Raw genomic sequence first — 15926 nt, 5'->3', positions numbered from 1 at the left:
GCAGTGCTGCCTGGTGACAAGCAGAGAGGTGGCCATGGGCACTCGTCTGGTACCTCCCCAGGTAACTCGAAATGAGAAGATGAAGGGTTGTAAATTCTCCTGTTCTATCAGTGCTGAACGGGTTTTGGGTGTCATTGCTCTCTTTATAGATCAGAGCAGCATTGGCTTGAACAGCTTGTCCTTTTGGTCTGTTGTCGTAGAATCAACATATATAACTGCTTCCTCCCACATCACAGCCGTCATCACTCTTGCTGCATTAAAAATGGATCCCCATTTGGCTGTGTTATTCAGAGGGAGGATCTGCAGGCTTGTCTTGGGAGAGGATTTAGCTGAGACACCAGAATAGCAAGCTCTAGCAACCAAATGGCATTGAAAACCTGCTACAAGATCCTACTGTGACCAGCATGTGGGAAGAGCCGTGGTTCTGTAATAGAGGATTAAATGATCACAGTTGTAAGAGGATTCTCATGGCACAGTCAAACCCCTCCAGCTCTTCTTCTCTGGTTAACTAGAGGACCACCTAGGTGCAAGAGGAGTCCCTGGATGGCAGAGGCAGAAACAAGGATTAATTGAATGCAAAACTTAACTGGAAAAGATGTTGGGCATTCAATGCAGTGCTGTGCAGGGAAGCCTGGGCCAGCTGAGTTCACCAGTGGTTGCTCCAGCAAACTTGGTACTGCAGTAAAGGAGAAACCAGACTTATTAAAGACCTGCCGTGTACCTGCTGTTTCAAGCTCAGAAGTGGCAGACCCACACTCCCTCGGTCAGTAATGTATAGAGTGAGCCCTTCCCTCCCACAGGTGAAGCACGTGCAACCCCACAGTATCCATCTCCCCATCACTCACACAACCCTTCTCATTCTTCATGCAGAGTGGCTTTTCTAGGCAAAAAACACCTGTTTTTTTTCTCCTCCAGTTTTGGGTCTACTACTGAGCTCTGACACACCCTAAGAAATGAAAATTAGACAGGCAACAGCCGAGATGAAATCAGATGAATGTCATGACACTTCTGACACCTGGTTTGGGTGCATTTCCAGCAGAGGATGAAGCTCCTGGCTGCCAGGCATCAATCTGGACCCTGGTAGGAACCAGCATTCTCCTTGCTGAAGATACAGGAATGAGATTGGGCAATGCCTGACATTTATAAGGCTCTCTATCAAAGTAAGAAACTCCTATACCCATTTTGCCCCACAAATAAGCATTGCAGAAAATGAGCTGCTTCTTGTCCTTTAGGAGACACAGGCAGATGAGCTGGTGGTCCTGTGGGAATGGCACCAGAAGTTCAATTTGAAGAGTGTTTCTGCTACTATCTTCCTGCAGTTGGCCACGTCCTTATGAACAAGCATTTTTTTCCCCATGATTTTCTGCGGCAGACTTTTCCACATCTTCTCCAAACATGTGTAGGCCTGGGGTCGGAGTATACCAGGCTGCTTCATCTCATGACCAACTGCAGGATTTCCTGTATAGTTAACATGACTTTTGTGGGGTTGTCTACCAGCCACATTGTTCACCCAACGAAGGCTGAAGTAGCTGCCCTACCACCATAAATTACTAAGCTGAAATAGCATCCTCAGTAGCACATCTCATATTAATAATGTGGAATATTATTTTATGGTCTAGATTAAGAGTCTTCCGCCTTCCTTTTCCTAAAGTCATAGCTGACAAGTAGGTGAAAGATCACAAAAAGTCTCCCTTGAACTTTCCATCTGACCCTGCTGCTTGTCAGCAGCTGGCAGGGTTGGGAAAGAGAGGAGGCTCGGGGCCCTGACCGGCGGCATGCGCGTGGCTGGGGACGCGGCGCCTCGCATACCTTCCCTTGCCCTGCGGTATGCCGCAAGCCAGACCATGTCAATGCTAGCTTGCGGCATGCCGCAGCCGTAAAGCAGGTGCGCGAGATGCCATTCACTCCGGCGGCAAGCACGCCACATGCCATACCCCTCGCTCCTTGCTTGCCGTGGCGGTTCCCCTCTGCTGCAGCCTCCCTCGCATGGAGCCCAGCGTAGGAGCACACGTAGTGATAAGAAGACTCTTAATGAGGCGCAACTCCATGTCAGCTCTTTAGGGCATTGTGTCTTCCAATCCGGTTAAATTCTGAATTTTGAAATGGAATTAAAATTTGTCGCCATAATTTTAAAATATACTGCAGTAAATCGTGGCGTTTCTTGTTCTTCATGATTCTGCTTGTGAGACCGAAATAAAATTTAACTGGTAGGAAAGAGGTTGGGAGATATAAATACTCTGGAAAAAGCCCAAAGCAATTGCCAGAGAGGGCAATCAGCAAAATCATGTGAACAGAGAAAAACAAAAGCATCAAACAGAAATTGTGACTTGGAACTATCCCAAATCTGGAACCAATAATATGAGGGTCTCATTGTGGGTGAGTGAGAAGGGAGAAGGGAGAGATGAAAAGGTGAAGAAAAGATACAGTGAAACAAAACACTGTAGTATTTTTCAGTAACGCTTTCTTCCCCTCATTTCTTGAAATAGTCATTAAATAAACTTCAGCTCTGTGGAAAACTCAGGGCTCTTCATTGTTCAAAGAAGGCTGTAAACAGACCCCCTTTTTTCTGATATGTATCTCTACATTATCTATTTAAAAAGGGACTTCCCTAAGAAGCATCTTGTCAAAGTTAGTGTCAAGGGGACAATTCACAGTGAGTAATTTATTCAGCACATTTTGTCTCATTTTCTATTCCCAGATTGTCCAAGAGGCATTTGTGATTCCTTCAAATATATTGGAGTTTACTCCCAAAAGGTTTTAATGTTATTATTTTTAGACTGGATTCATGACTGAATATGATACTTGCCACTTGATCTCTGTTGGCCAGTTATTATTAGAGTCAGGCAACTATTCACAGTTGAACTAGACACAACTTATTTAAAAAATGCAGTCTAATTTCTGTTTGCAAATTATCCCCAGTGAAGTCAGGTTTTTGTGGACTTGTTTATGTTTCACCTTCTATGAGCCATACATGCAAACAGACACCACCAGCAAGGGCATCCAAAGAAAAGTAAGTATAAATATTTGGTATTCATTTCTTCTCATTTCAGCAGCATGGCACTCTGTCAGCTTCCTGATCAGCTGATGAGCATCACATATAGTCTGTTTGCATTCATAAATTATCAGCTAATATTCATAAATGTTCAATTAATTTACAATTCAGACAATAAACAGAAGGTCACTTTTGGTGCAATTGCTGCTGCAAACGTTTATTGACGGCTCTTCATCAACATCTTGCAAACATCCTCATGAATACGATTCATTTATTTACATACTTTCAACCATTCTGGTGAAAGGAAGGATGGATACCAAACTGGTGAATCACAAAGTTTTGCATACAGTTGCCTCTGGACTTCTGTGAGGCATGCCATTGCGATGTGATATATAGTAGTGTAGTGGTCAGTAATATCATTATCTTATTTGGGAAGCTGCTCTGCTCCAGGGCTCTCTTGTGCCCAGGTAAGGCCTCTTATGGGGTCCTTAATTCCTGCTCAGAAACTGAGAATCGGGCATTGAGCTGGGAGAAGATCAATGTCAGTTCCAATCCATTGCCTTCTGGAGAGTCCGTGGCCTCACCAGGTTGATAAAAGCTTTTTTTCCCTCCTCATTCTCAGCTTTTCTGTTGCTCACGCTAGCCCAGGCTGTTTCAGAGGTAGATACTTTCTCTGAATTACCTTTTATTATGTTTCTGAGAAAAGACTAAGCATTTTTGGAAAAAAGTCTTGAGCTATCAGAGCAGTGGTAAAGCCAGCAGGAATAAATGTTCTGTCTGTGCAGTGCCCAAAACATCAAGGACAGTTTCCTGTTGAGAGGAATAAGTGGATGCTTGTAAAAAGCAGCAGACCTATAAAAGTATAAAGGCTCCACATACTTTATACTGGATGTCAGGTCACTTCAGGATGTAACTCAAAATGCTGCACGTGGTCTGTAGTAGACCCAGTGCTTTCGGCCTCAGGTGACTCTGCAGCTACTGCAGCTGTTGCTCTGCCCATGTGCAGAAAAACCAATGCTGTGGGCTGTCCTCACCTGACATGTCATAAAATCATAGAATCATAGAATCTTTGGGTTGGAAGGGACTTTTAAAGTTCATCTAGTCCAAACCCCCTGCAGTGAGCAGGGACATCTTCAACTCAAACAGGTTGCTCAGAGCCCCGTCCAACCTGACCTGGAATGTTTCCAGGGACGGGGCGTCTACCACCTCTCCAGGCAACCTGTGCCACTCATTCACCACTCTCAGTGTGGAAAATTTCTTCCTTTTTTCTAGCTGAACCTACCATCTTTTAGTTTAAAACCATTACCCCTTGTCCTTTTGCAACAGGCCCTGCTAAAAAATCCGTCCCCATCTTTCTTACAAGCCCCCTTTAAGTATGGGAAGGCTGCAGCAAGGTCTCCGTGGAGCCTTCTCTTCTCCAGGCTGAACAACCCCAACTCTCTCAGCCTGTCCTCACAGGAGAAGTGTTCCATCCCTCTGAGCATTTTGGTGGCCCTCCTCTGGACCTTCTCCAATAGGTCCATGTCTTTCCTGTGCTGAGGGCTCCAGAGCTGGATGCAGGACTGCAGGTGGGGTCTCACCAGAGCAGAGCAGAGGAGCAGAAATCCCCTCCCTCGACCTGCTGGTCACGCTGCTCTTGATGCAGTCCAGGATACGGTTGGCCTTCTGGGCTGCGAGCACACATTGCCAGCTCATGATCAGCTTTTCATCCACCAGTACCCTCAAGTCCTTCTTGGGTGGGCTGCTCTCAATCCCTTCCTCCCCCAGCCTGTACTGATACTGGGTGTTGCCCCAACCCAGGTGCAGGACCCTGCACTTGGCCTTGTTGAACCTCATGAGGCTCACACAGGCCCATTCCTTGAGCTTGTCCAGGTCCCTCTGGATGGGATCCCGTCTCTCAAGTGTGTCAAACACACCACTCAGCTTGGTGTTGTCTGCAAACTTGCTGAGGGTGCACTTGATCCCACTATGTCATTGATGAAGAGATTAAAGAGTACTGGTCCCAGTATGGACCGAGGGACACCATTTGTCACCAATGTCCATCTGGACATTGAGCTGTTGACCACTACCCTCTGGATGTGACCACCTAACCAATTCCTTGTCCACTCAACAGTCCGCTCATCAAATCCATCTGTCTCCAATTGAGAGAGAAGGATGTTGTGGAGGACCATGTCAAAGGCCTTACAGAAGTCCAGATAGACAAGCGTAGCTCTTCCCTTGTCCACTGCTGTGGACTCCATCATAGAATGCCACTAGGTTGGTCGGGCAGAACTTGGCCTTGGTGAAGCCATGCTGGCTGTCTCGATTCACCTCCCTGTCCCCATGTGTCTTAGCATAGCTTCTAGGAGGATCTGTTCCATGATCTTTGCAAGCACAGAGGTAAGGCTGACAGGTCGGTGATTCCCAGTGTCCTCCTTGCTACCCTTTTTAAAAATGGGTGCATTTTTTCCCTTTCCCTTCCAGATTCCAAGGACTTCACCTGACTGCCCTGACTTTTCAAATATCATGGTGAGTGGCCTGGCAACTGCATCAGCCAATTCCCTCAGGACTCTGGGATGCATCTCGTCAGGTCCCATAGACTTGGGTATGTTCAGGTTCCTAGGTGTTCTCGAACTTGATCTTCTCTTCCAGTGAGAGGGACTTGGCTCCTCCAGTCCCCGTCTTGCAGTCCATCCCCTTGAGAGGTGTGGGAAGAGAGACTGCCAGTGAAGACTGAGGCAAAGAAGTCTTGAGAACCTCAGCCTTCTCCTCATCCATTATTACCAGTTTGCCAGTCTTGCTCATCTAGTGGGGTACACTTTCTTTGACCTTCCTTTTCCAGCTGACATACCTGTAGAAGCCCTTCTTATTTTTCTTTCCATCCCTTGCCAAGTTTAGCTCCTGCTGTGCCTTGGCCTTCCTGACCCCAGCCCTACACAATGGGGCAGCGTCCCTGTACTCTTCCCAGGATGCCTGTCCCTGCTTCCACTGCCTGTGCATTTCCTTCTTGTTCTTTAGTTCAACCAGTAGGTCTCCACTCAGCCATGCTGGTCTCTTGTCTTCCTTTCGTGATTTCTTACACCTGTGGATTGAGAGCTTTTGCGCTTTCTGGAAAGTGACCTTAGAGATCTGCCAGCTCTGTTCTGTTCCCTTGTCCCTGAGGGCAGTTTCCCAGGGGGTCCTATTGACCAATTCCCTGAAGAGCTGGAATTTTGCTTTCCTCAGATTCAGGGTCCTGACTTTACTCTTTGCCTGTCCTATATCCCTCAGGACTGTGAATTCCACCAGTGCATGATCACTGCAGCCTAGGCTGCCTCCAATCTTGACATCACCAATTAGCTCACACGTGTTGGTGACTGACAGGTCCAGTATGGCATCTCCTCTGGTAGGGCTGTCTATTGCCTGGCACAGGAAGTTATCCTCCATACAATCCAGGAGTCTCCTGGATTGCCTGCAGCTTGCTGTGCTGCTTTTTCAGCAGCTGTCGGGGTGGTTGAAGTCCTCCAGCAGGACGAGACCGTGCGAGCGTGATGCCTCCTGTAGCTGGAGTGAGAAGGCTTTATCTATAGACTCCCCTTGATCGGGTGGTCTGTAGTAGGCACCAACTACAAGGTTCCCTTTGTTGCCTGGGTCTCTGATTCTTACCCATAAGCTTTCAACCTGCTTGTGGCTGTTCTTCAGAGACAGCTCTTCACTGCTAAACATTTCAGAGAGGTTTCTCACGCACCTTGCCCGAATGGCCACACTTGGCCCAGTCATTGGGATGTCTAGAGTCAATAATCTGTCAGTGAAGAGAAACAGTCAGCTTATCCTGAGATGGGAAAGCAGAGGAAAATGCAGTGGTCTAGCACATAATTTCACCAAGTATCAACGTTTACAGAAGTTCTGATTTCAGAAGTATGTTGGGAGGTTGTATCTGCCAAATCCCCATGAAAACCGGTCACTGCCATTACCTGCAGTGCGGCAGTACGAGGTGTATGTCCATACCATATGTCTTCATCAGCAGTTGAGACATTGGGATGGGTGGTGGCGGCCAGCATAGCCATCTTTGGCTTCACCACCTGAGCCTTGCAGGCAGGTGAATACATAGCAATGTACGCAACTAAACATATATTCATATTTCCGTATGCCTTCTGTTTACAAAGAAACCCAGCAAGGTGCTGTCAGTCAAACCTCCAGCCAATGCCTAGTTTATTAGTGCAATTTTTTGCAAAAAGACTGAATTTCATAGGAAATCAAAACAACATTTCATGCTGAGTTCAGTAAACATAAATCATTCCATTTGCCTTTGTTTCCCCCCTGGGTGCCCATGCTTTATATAGGCTACAGCTACAATAGCTTTGTTAGGATATTTGGCTTAGGCTCTATTTAATGCCATTATCACCCTCACAGACATGGCGTAGTTCGCTATCGCTTTTGTAAGTTCAGTAACATTTTTACATCTGTCATACTTCTTTTCCCCTGGTAATTAACTGGGTGAAAATGAGAGCACTTCACCTCACTTTCCTCTGAAAAAAGTCACAAATTTCATGGTAGCTCAGTTTTACAAACTGTGTGACACAAGAACATTTCCAATTAATATTGTTATTTCTCAAAGATAAATGTTCTTAGTAGAACAAGAAACCTGCCTGTTAAAAAATTCCTCTAGAAAGTCAAGCAGAACGATAAGCTAAATGAAGTTTTGAAAGAAGCAGGTGCCTTGCCACAATGGCAGTGCTTTTTAATTGGTTCTGTTGAAATAGTACTTCTGTTAAAGAATTAGGTCTGTTTAAGTAAGTAGAAGTACAGTAATTTCTGAGGTTAAACTGCACTTAGCAAGAACAAGATGCCTACTCCAGCCTAGTGCACATGAACACAGCAGCAGTGAACATGAGGGTTAGCAGCAGACTCCTCAGCGTGGAGACTGCAGAGAAAACTTTCTAACGAAAGCACAGACTGGTATCCTTTCAAGGATGCTCCTGTTTTAATGAAACTATCCTTCTTGTCACCAGAATGTAGTTATTCAAATAGTCCAAGCCAGACTGAAGTTTCAGCATGTCTTAGCTTGCAAAGACACATGTCTTAACTTGCAAAGGTAATATTAGGTGCTGGCAGGGGGTCCTGCACGGCCACCTGTAATGCCCCAGCCCCGCTAACATCATGCCCTTGACCTGGCTCTGAGCTCCTGCTGGGACCACCAAGGGCCGGGGGACAGGAGCAGAGGCATGTGCATTTGTGGTGCTGGCTGGTCCCCTACCACAATTGCACCCGGGTGTTATACTGAAAGGCTTGATTTCAACTGAATCTTTGTCAAAATATGAATTAGTACTTCTGGATGATTTCTTTTAATTTTTGCCCCGGTACCAGTGTCCCCTGTGTCTTGCTACCCTGGTCTCCCTGGCACAGAGCAAGGAGCTGGGGTCACGGGCTGAAAGATGGTATCAGGTAGCCCGTTCCCATGGTGCCGGCTGTCCCTCTGGCTAGTGAGTGCCCTGTCCGTCCCAAACTGCCCCAAGCCATTGAAACACCAAAATTATTCATGGGAAGACTTTGCCTTGAGGGAACTGCAAGCTCTATTTCTTTAATGATTTTAATGGTCAGAATTGTGCCAGGTCAAGCCATTTAACTGTGTATTTAATTAGTCATCTGTATGCATGCAACTTAAAGGCGTTCAGCTGTGCTATTTTATAGGGATTAACTAAGTGGGCAGTAAATCATCTATGCCAGCAATAAAAGTATTTATAGTAGTATTCCTTTTTTTTTTTTTTACTATTATCACTGCATTGTTTGTACTAGTAGAGGTCTGCATAAGAATAGTTCTGCTCTAAGAGATGGGAGAAACACAGTTTGGGGTTTTGACTGACATCGACTGGAAACAACAGTGGGCAACACAGAAGGAGCTGAAATGTGAAGTTCACAGCCAGACAACCCAAAAAGTTATCGCCAGCTGCAGGCTTGCTGTGTTAAAGAAAATAAACACGCAAGCAACTTGGCCCTGTGGAAGCTCATAATTTAGAGAGGAACAGGAGAAGAAATATGACCTGAACTGGTAGGTAGTAGTTCTCTGGCTTGAATAAATCTTAAGAACATTTGGCTGCTAACAGTTCACAAATTTGCACTGGCAAAATACTGTCTGGAATCAGTGCAGTTAGCCTCCCGGTCTCGCTTGTTCTGCAAGTGAACAAACCATTTTCCATGTAAGTGCTATTGAAATGCTGCAAGGAATTATGGGGCCACGATCCTCCGTAGATAAAATGTGGGAAGAAGGGAGAATGTTTGAAGCAGGGAGATTTTTTTGCACCTACATCACACGGAGAGTCCCTCCTAAACAGAAGCTATGTGCTTGTTGTTAGTTTTGCTCAAAAGTTTTCTATGCTGCCTTTCACAATAAATCTTTTGGGAGAACACTGGCAGTTTATAATGAGCACTGACCTGTGAAACAGAGGAAAATAGATATTGTTTAAAAACCTTGGCTTGCTTGCTCGGAGGTCATGTGACAGGCCCAGGTAACTTTTGAAGTGGTGCATGGGGAGCTGCTTGAGCGGTACACGCCGCAATAACAACACAACTGACCTGAGCGTGTAAGCCTCTTTGCGCTACTTGGCATGTTTAGCCCAATAAATAACATCACGAGACGTCCATTCCCATCGCGTTGTTGTTCCAGCGTGACCCAGATGGGCGGCCAAAGGCTCGCCACGTGTGTGGTTTGCTCTTGGAGAAAATAGGCAACGGAGTCAAGTGTCGTTGAACCGTTGCTGTTTACCACGACCCTGCCACTCTCGGCTCAGGTGGAAGCAAGCAGCAGGAGACATCTTTTTGATCATGATTTTTCAAGCAATTCTTGACCTCTAAATTTCTCCCTTGTCTTTCAGTCAGGTCAAGTGCTCGCTTGCTGCCTTCTCTCTTGTTTTTCTGCTCTTCCTGCTACAGACACCCAGAGAAACCTATGCTACTGTCTGCAAGCGTAGTTTGCAGACTGAGGCTGTGTAGTTTAGCTTCTGCTCGGACATGACTTCCCACGTGCCTTCCGTGAGTGCTGTGCCTCCAGGACGTGCCCATGGGGAGCGAGGGCCGTGGTCAGGGTGCACATCTGCACGGAGGTGCTGCAAAGCGCTTCTGGCTTCCTTAGCTGCTGAGAGCTTAAAATGACGGCCTGGTCCAGTGGGAGGGCCAGACCCCAGACTTGTGCTGCTGTGGGAGACGGCTGTATCCAGATCTTGTGCAACTCTGGTGAGAAGTTAAACCCGGATGTTGTTTCTGCCCTGCAGTCATAAACTCTCCAAAAGTACTCAGCTATACGTCGGATAAAATACTTGATAAATTCAGGTCATGTTTGGCAAATGCTTCTATCTAAACAGCTAATCCTGAGTAGGGAAAGATGAGTTCTGAAAGCGTGATTTTTTTTTCTTTACCAAAAAAAGGAAACCAGGCCTTCAGAAGTAGCTTTTCCCATTTTGAACCAAAAAATATGTTTGGTTGAACACACCATTTTCTTTGTCCAGAAATAAAGGAAACAATTCATTGCAGGTAGAGCACAAAGAGCTGCTGCTCAGCCTCAGATGATCGTCTCAGAAGGGTGGGCATCTACCTGTGAGTGATGCCTTTTCCCCTGCTCTCCTGCTCCTCAGCTTCCTTTCTGGGTCTGTTCGCACAGATTTGTCCCACTTCCCAGCTGAACAATTTTCACTGTGTTTGCTCTTCCTCCCTCTTAAATTAATCAACTGAACAAATCTGCTCCTCTTCTGGGCAGAGGGGTGTCTTCTCCCTCACCATCCCGCAGTCACCTGGCTCAGCCCTCAGCTCAGAGAGTCTCCCTGGTGGAGGTGTGGGTGGGGGCACATAGCTGCTGGCCAGGAGGAGTATACTGGCCTTTACTTCTCTGTTGTGAGCCAACTAGGATAGGAAAATGGTCTTTGACAGATCCATTCATATAATGCTCCACCGGTGGCTCCTCGATGTAGATTCAGACACCTGCTTTACTCCTCCTCCCCTGCCCAAACAGCTGGTCCTTTGGAAACGTAAGAGTCTTTTCTCTGGTCAATGCTGAGCAAGCTCTTTTGACCTTCTGCCCAACTGCACAAGATCAGACCAGCACAGATAAGAGTTTTCCATTTCCCCCAAAGCCCTTGGAAGCCCTTGCTGGCTTTCGCTGTGCTCGCTCGCCGCCAGCCCTTGCAGGAGCTCTGTTTGCTCTTCCTGCGGCTGCAATTACCAGCGCTCCCCTTGGCAGCTCTCCCACCCTGGTACATTCCTTTTTATTATGCTAATAGACTTATAACCAGCTCCAGCTTCTGAGATTGTAATACACCCCTTTTGATTCTCTAATCTACTTCTCCCTGTGTGTTAGGGCAGCGAGCGGTTTGCCAAGGGCCCGGCAGGACGTGTTTAGCTGACTGATTCTAGTTGTTCCTATTAGATCCTGGCATGCTTCTGAGAGTTGTCACTTCCACACAAATCACACTCCTAATCCTGGGGTTTAGCAAAGTTTGGATGGATTTGGATTCTACTACATCTTTTTTAGGGGAGATGATAATGCTCTCTGATGAAAGATCTCTGGATGGAAAGCCTCTCTGCTAAGTACAAGCATGAGAAGAACATCCTTTCGGTCCAACATTCTCTCTTTTTTTAGTTTAAGGATGGGTGCCCGTGTCGAGATGGCAGTGTGAGTGCACGGAGGCTCTGAACTTGTACTCGATACCTTGGGGGTGAAGACGTGATTTACGGTTGCCGTAGAGGCATGTACAAACATGGACATAACTTAGATCCTGCATTCCACTATGTGGCCCTTTCAGAGCTGATCGCTCGAATTACATTCCCAGGGTGCTGTGCTTCCTGGTGGAAACTCTTTGAAGTGTTGAAGTCTCATGGGTCTCTCTTTCCTTGGAACAAAATGTGAGTATTTTCATAAGCCTTGAACAACACTATATGATTAAAAATGTTTCAACCTGATTTTATAGCCATACTCTTTCTTTGCAAAGATGGTTGGGCTCTGTAGTGCCAGTTGTTAGCATTTGTACCACTATACCATTTCATGACTGCCTTTTTTTTTTTTTTCTTTTCCCCTCACTGGTGCAGGAGGAGCACTCAGATTTATGGCAGTATGTCTAAAGGTCACATAACAGCCAGTTCACTGTATGAAGTTTGGACTGCAATGTCACATGAGGAATATTATGCCATTCTACATGTAAGAAAAGCACATATACCACCATAAACACTCATAAAAGGGGTAAATGTAAATGTAGCCCAGCATGCAAGAAAGTCGGGGAATTGTGGTGTGAAACACAAGAAGGGCAGTTCAACCAACAAACACAGAAGGGTTGGGCAGGTGTTCAGATACAAGTGTTTTTAAATTCTTCTTCTAAATTAAAGCCCTCACCCTTACTTACAAACTTTACCTTCCATGATGATTGCTGGTGGGGCCGTGGGTTGAACCTCACTGAGAAACTGCTGCCATTTGGGGATTGGGAAGTTGGAAGGGGAAGATTCCCACAGGGGTGTCCAACTTTGAAGGCATGGACATCAATGAAATTTCACATGCAATTACTTTTTCAAGTCAGAAGTTGAGTATCAGGTCTGTGCTGGCTGGTGCAAACAGCTGCATGCCAGGGCATCACATGTGAACACATGGGAGGAAGGTGGGATGGTTTTTATTAGCATGAGCAGGGATGAAATGGCATGGCTGGCATGGGATTTCTTCTGGAAGACAGACTACTGGTGCCTCTGCACAGATTGCCAGGCTCTCCCTGGGGTTTAGTTTGTTTGTTTAACCTCTCTCTGACAGTAAATATGACTTGGAAGAGCTTCAAGTTCTGGGATAACACAGGCTTTGACGTGGTACAAAATGGGACACCTTTCAATGTGTCAGGGTGGAGCAGATTGCCGAAGAGCCCTTCCACAAAGCGGGTCTTTCCAGGCACGTCTCAGGATGTGAACACCACTGCTGAGCTTTATCTGGTTCTCAGGGGGGCGTGATATTTTTTGCCTGTAGGAAATCTTTCCTTTATCTTTCTCTAAAAGGAAAATGTGGGCAGTGCTGCCCTCTGAAATCTGCAGCAAGAAGCCTTTTTTACTGTCTTTCCCACTTCTCCGTAGCTCCCCAGTAAAATCTCACGCGGATTACATTTAGCATGCTTGATGGCATAACAAGAAACTATTATTGCAATGGAATTAGATGAGTTCTGTGTTTGGAAATTTGCTTCGCAGTTATTGGTGTTGTCAGGTTGGTCCTGACTTGCCTCTGCTCCCTGCTCCTGCCCTTAACACTGGGGAGGTCTGCTCGCTCCCAACAGCTACAGCGCTCCGTGCAGCTAGGCGAGAAAACCGTGTACCTGACAGACTGTCGGCAGGACAAGGCTTTCTCGCTGGGCGCCCTGCCCCTATTATTTTTACTTTAAGAGCACAGCGATTAAAAAAATAATAAAAACCTGCACGAAAAGGAGCCAGTGAAAATGTCTGCAAGATGGTCCTGATACGTGATCAGAAGTCAGGGAGTGTTTGTGTTCCTGGCCTCAGTAACCCCCTAAATAAGTATTAGTGTAACGAGGCAGGGAGTAAGTTAGGTTTTGAGCAAGACTCCTTCAAGCGGTGGAGAAACTTTTGCCAAAGCAGTGCCACTACACCGTGCAAATCGGGTTTCCAAAATTGATGCGTCCTGGTGGGCACTGTCAAGCACCCGGTTTTCCAGCACTGCTTCCCACCCTTGCAGGGACGAAGCTGGGGCAACACACAAGGCACCAAGACCCCCACCTCTCCCTGCCCTGCCCCATGGCCCCGTGGCCCTTGCAGCCCTGTTTTGTTTTACTGACGATGAAAAATCTCTGTGGTAATCATTCACCTGATTTGTGCATGCAATCAATTACTTCACTTATCAGGAACGAGGTGTCCATGTGCATGTGGTGGGTATAATCACCATGCTAATTGGCATACCAATTGCAGTTGGTTTTCAGTTGTTGGTTACATGATGCCTTGAATTTTTTCTAGCCAATGTGAAAGTCAAGGAGTTTAGGTTTGTAGAAGTCCTCTCTTTTTGAAAATAAAAACATTAGCAATCCCCAAATTTTAAAAGCTGATAAATGCAGCGGGGAGGGGAATCCAAATCGGAATATTCAGAAAAATAACAGCAACAAGGAAATGGAAACCATGCTTTTATCTGATCTTTTAGGGAGCCTGACCCTCTGCTCGGCCTGATGTAAAGCAGGCCTGATAAATGCATACTGCCTGGGTAGTCCCATCTGAACTATTTCCAGCATAAGCGAGAGGTGATTAGAGCAGTAAAAAGCCCCCTCCTGTAATTTTTTTTTAATGTTACTGTGGGGTCCACCAGCAACCTTATAGTGCAAGGACTAAGGGAATAGAGATTCATTTTATTCCTCTGTCACGAAAAATGCACAGTCATAATCATGTAAGATTCTGCATATTAGCCACTTTTCTATTACAATAAAGCATCTCTTCAAGGAAGAAAAAAATGGAGAATATGGCATAAACAATGATGACCTCATAAGCCATCATAGCTAAGGAAAACGTTTAATTCCCTTCTGTGATAAATCTGGAATTGATCTTCCATTTATGTCTTTTTTTTAACAGCAGCAGCGTAGTTACAGCTTCAGGGATTGCCGTATGGATGGTAATTTTGTTGTTCTCTGCACTTAATTTGGTGAGTAGCCAAACTTCACTTTCCATTTCCCCCTTCCTAGCACCCTGCCCTGCATCTCGGATGCCGATACAGGGCAGCTAACCACTGTGTCTTGCCCAGTGGCAGCTGGCACCTGTGTTTTGGACCAGCTCTGACCGTAAACTGGATGTGTGCCCACGCTGGGGAGACGCCTTGGGTGGGAAGGAAGGAGGCTGAGGACGCAGCACCTTTCCATGCTTGAGGGCGCCTGTTTACCGCAAGGTGGGAAGCAACAAACGTGTGGATGTGGCACTTCAGGACATGGTTTAGTGGGCATGGTGGTGTTGGGTTGGTGGTTGGACCTGATGATCTTAAAGGTCCTTTCCAACCGTAATGATTTTGTGATTCCTCAGTGCAGGAGGAAGCCCTTCCCGCAGCTCCTCTAGGCCCTGGCTGCAAGCGAAGGTGAGGGGATGCTATGACAGCGTTTGCAGCGAGCCCACCGAGCGCAGGTGCATGTCGGCACTCGCGGCTGGCATGACTTGCCCAGCGTTCCTCCCAGCCGCTGCGGTCACCGAGGTGTCTGGGAACGACCCAAGCTTCTCATGGTCCTGCGGCCAGGGCCAGCGCCGGCTGGGCTTGGCTTTTGGAAGCCCTGTGTTAGTGACACTGTTGTCCATAAAGCGAGGTGGCATAGCACTGGGAATACAGAGTATGGTGTAATGTGCCAGCAAGACCTTCCCGCCAGGAAGGTTACAGGTTACAGGCACAGATGCTACGTGAGCATCCAAGTCCGGGCGCTGACCAGGATTGCATTGCCCCATGCACCATCCAAGTGCAGATTAAGCCTCAGTTAGACGGTAGCTGGAGTGGGGACCTACAGAGGAACACAGCTAGAGACACCGGCGGGGGCCGGGGGAGCGATGAGGGGCACAGCCAGCCTGCACGGCTGGGACAGCTGCAGGCTGGGGCTGAAGAGCTCCGTTTTCTCCTTAGCATCGCAAAGAGAAACTTTAGTGAAGGTTTAAAGAAGGAGAATAAGCGAGCTTTGGGTGTATTTATGGGGCACTCCTGCCAAGATTAAGTGCAGCAGGGGAGAAAGCACAGGAAGGCCTGTTTGTACCCTTGCAAGGCAGACGACTAAGGCAAGCGTCGCTGAGACCGCAGAGCTCAGTGCACCTGTACCGAATTGGTAGCGATGAGTCTCGGAGGAAGGATGAAACGCTGTCCGCTCCTAAACCACGCTGCCAGGCTGATGCAGTGGGAGCCGCTTTAACCGTTACGGTTGGTACAAGCTTCCTGCTACCAGTGCCAGCTCTTGTGGAGTATCACAGGGTTCCTTATTGCCCTTCAAAGTGACATTAA

The sequence above is a fragment of the Phaethon aethereus genome (genome assembly GCF_964289735.1).
Source record: "Phaethon aethereus genome assembly, chromosome: Z".
NCBI lineage: Eukaryota > Metazoa > Chordata > Aves > Phaethontiformes > Phaethontidae > Phaethon > Phaethon aethereus.
Note: the sequence above shows the minus strand (reverse complement) of the source record.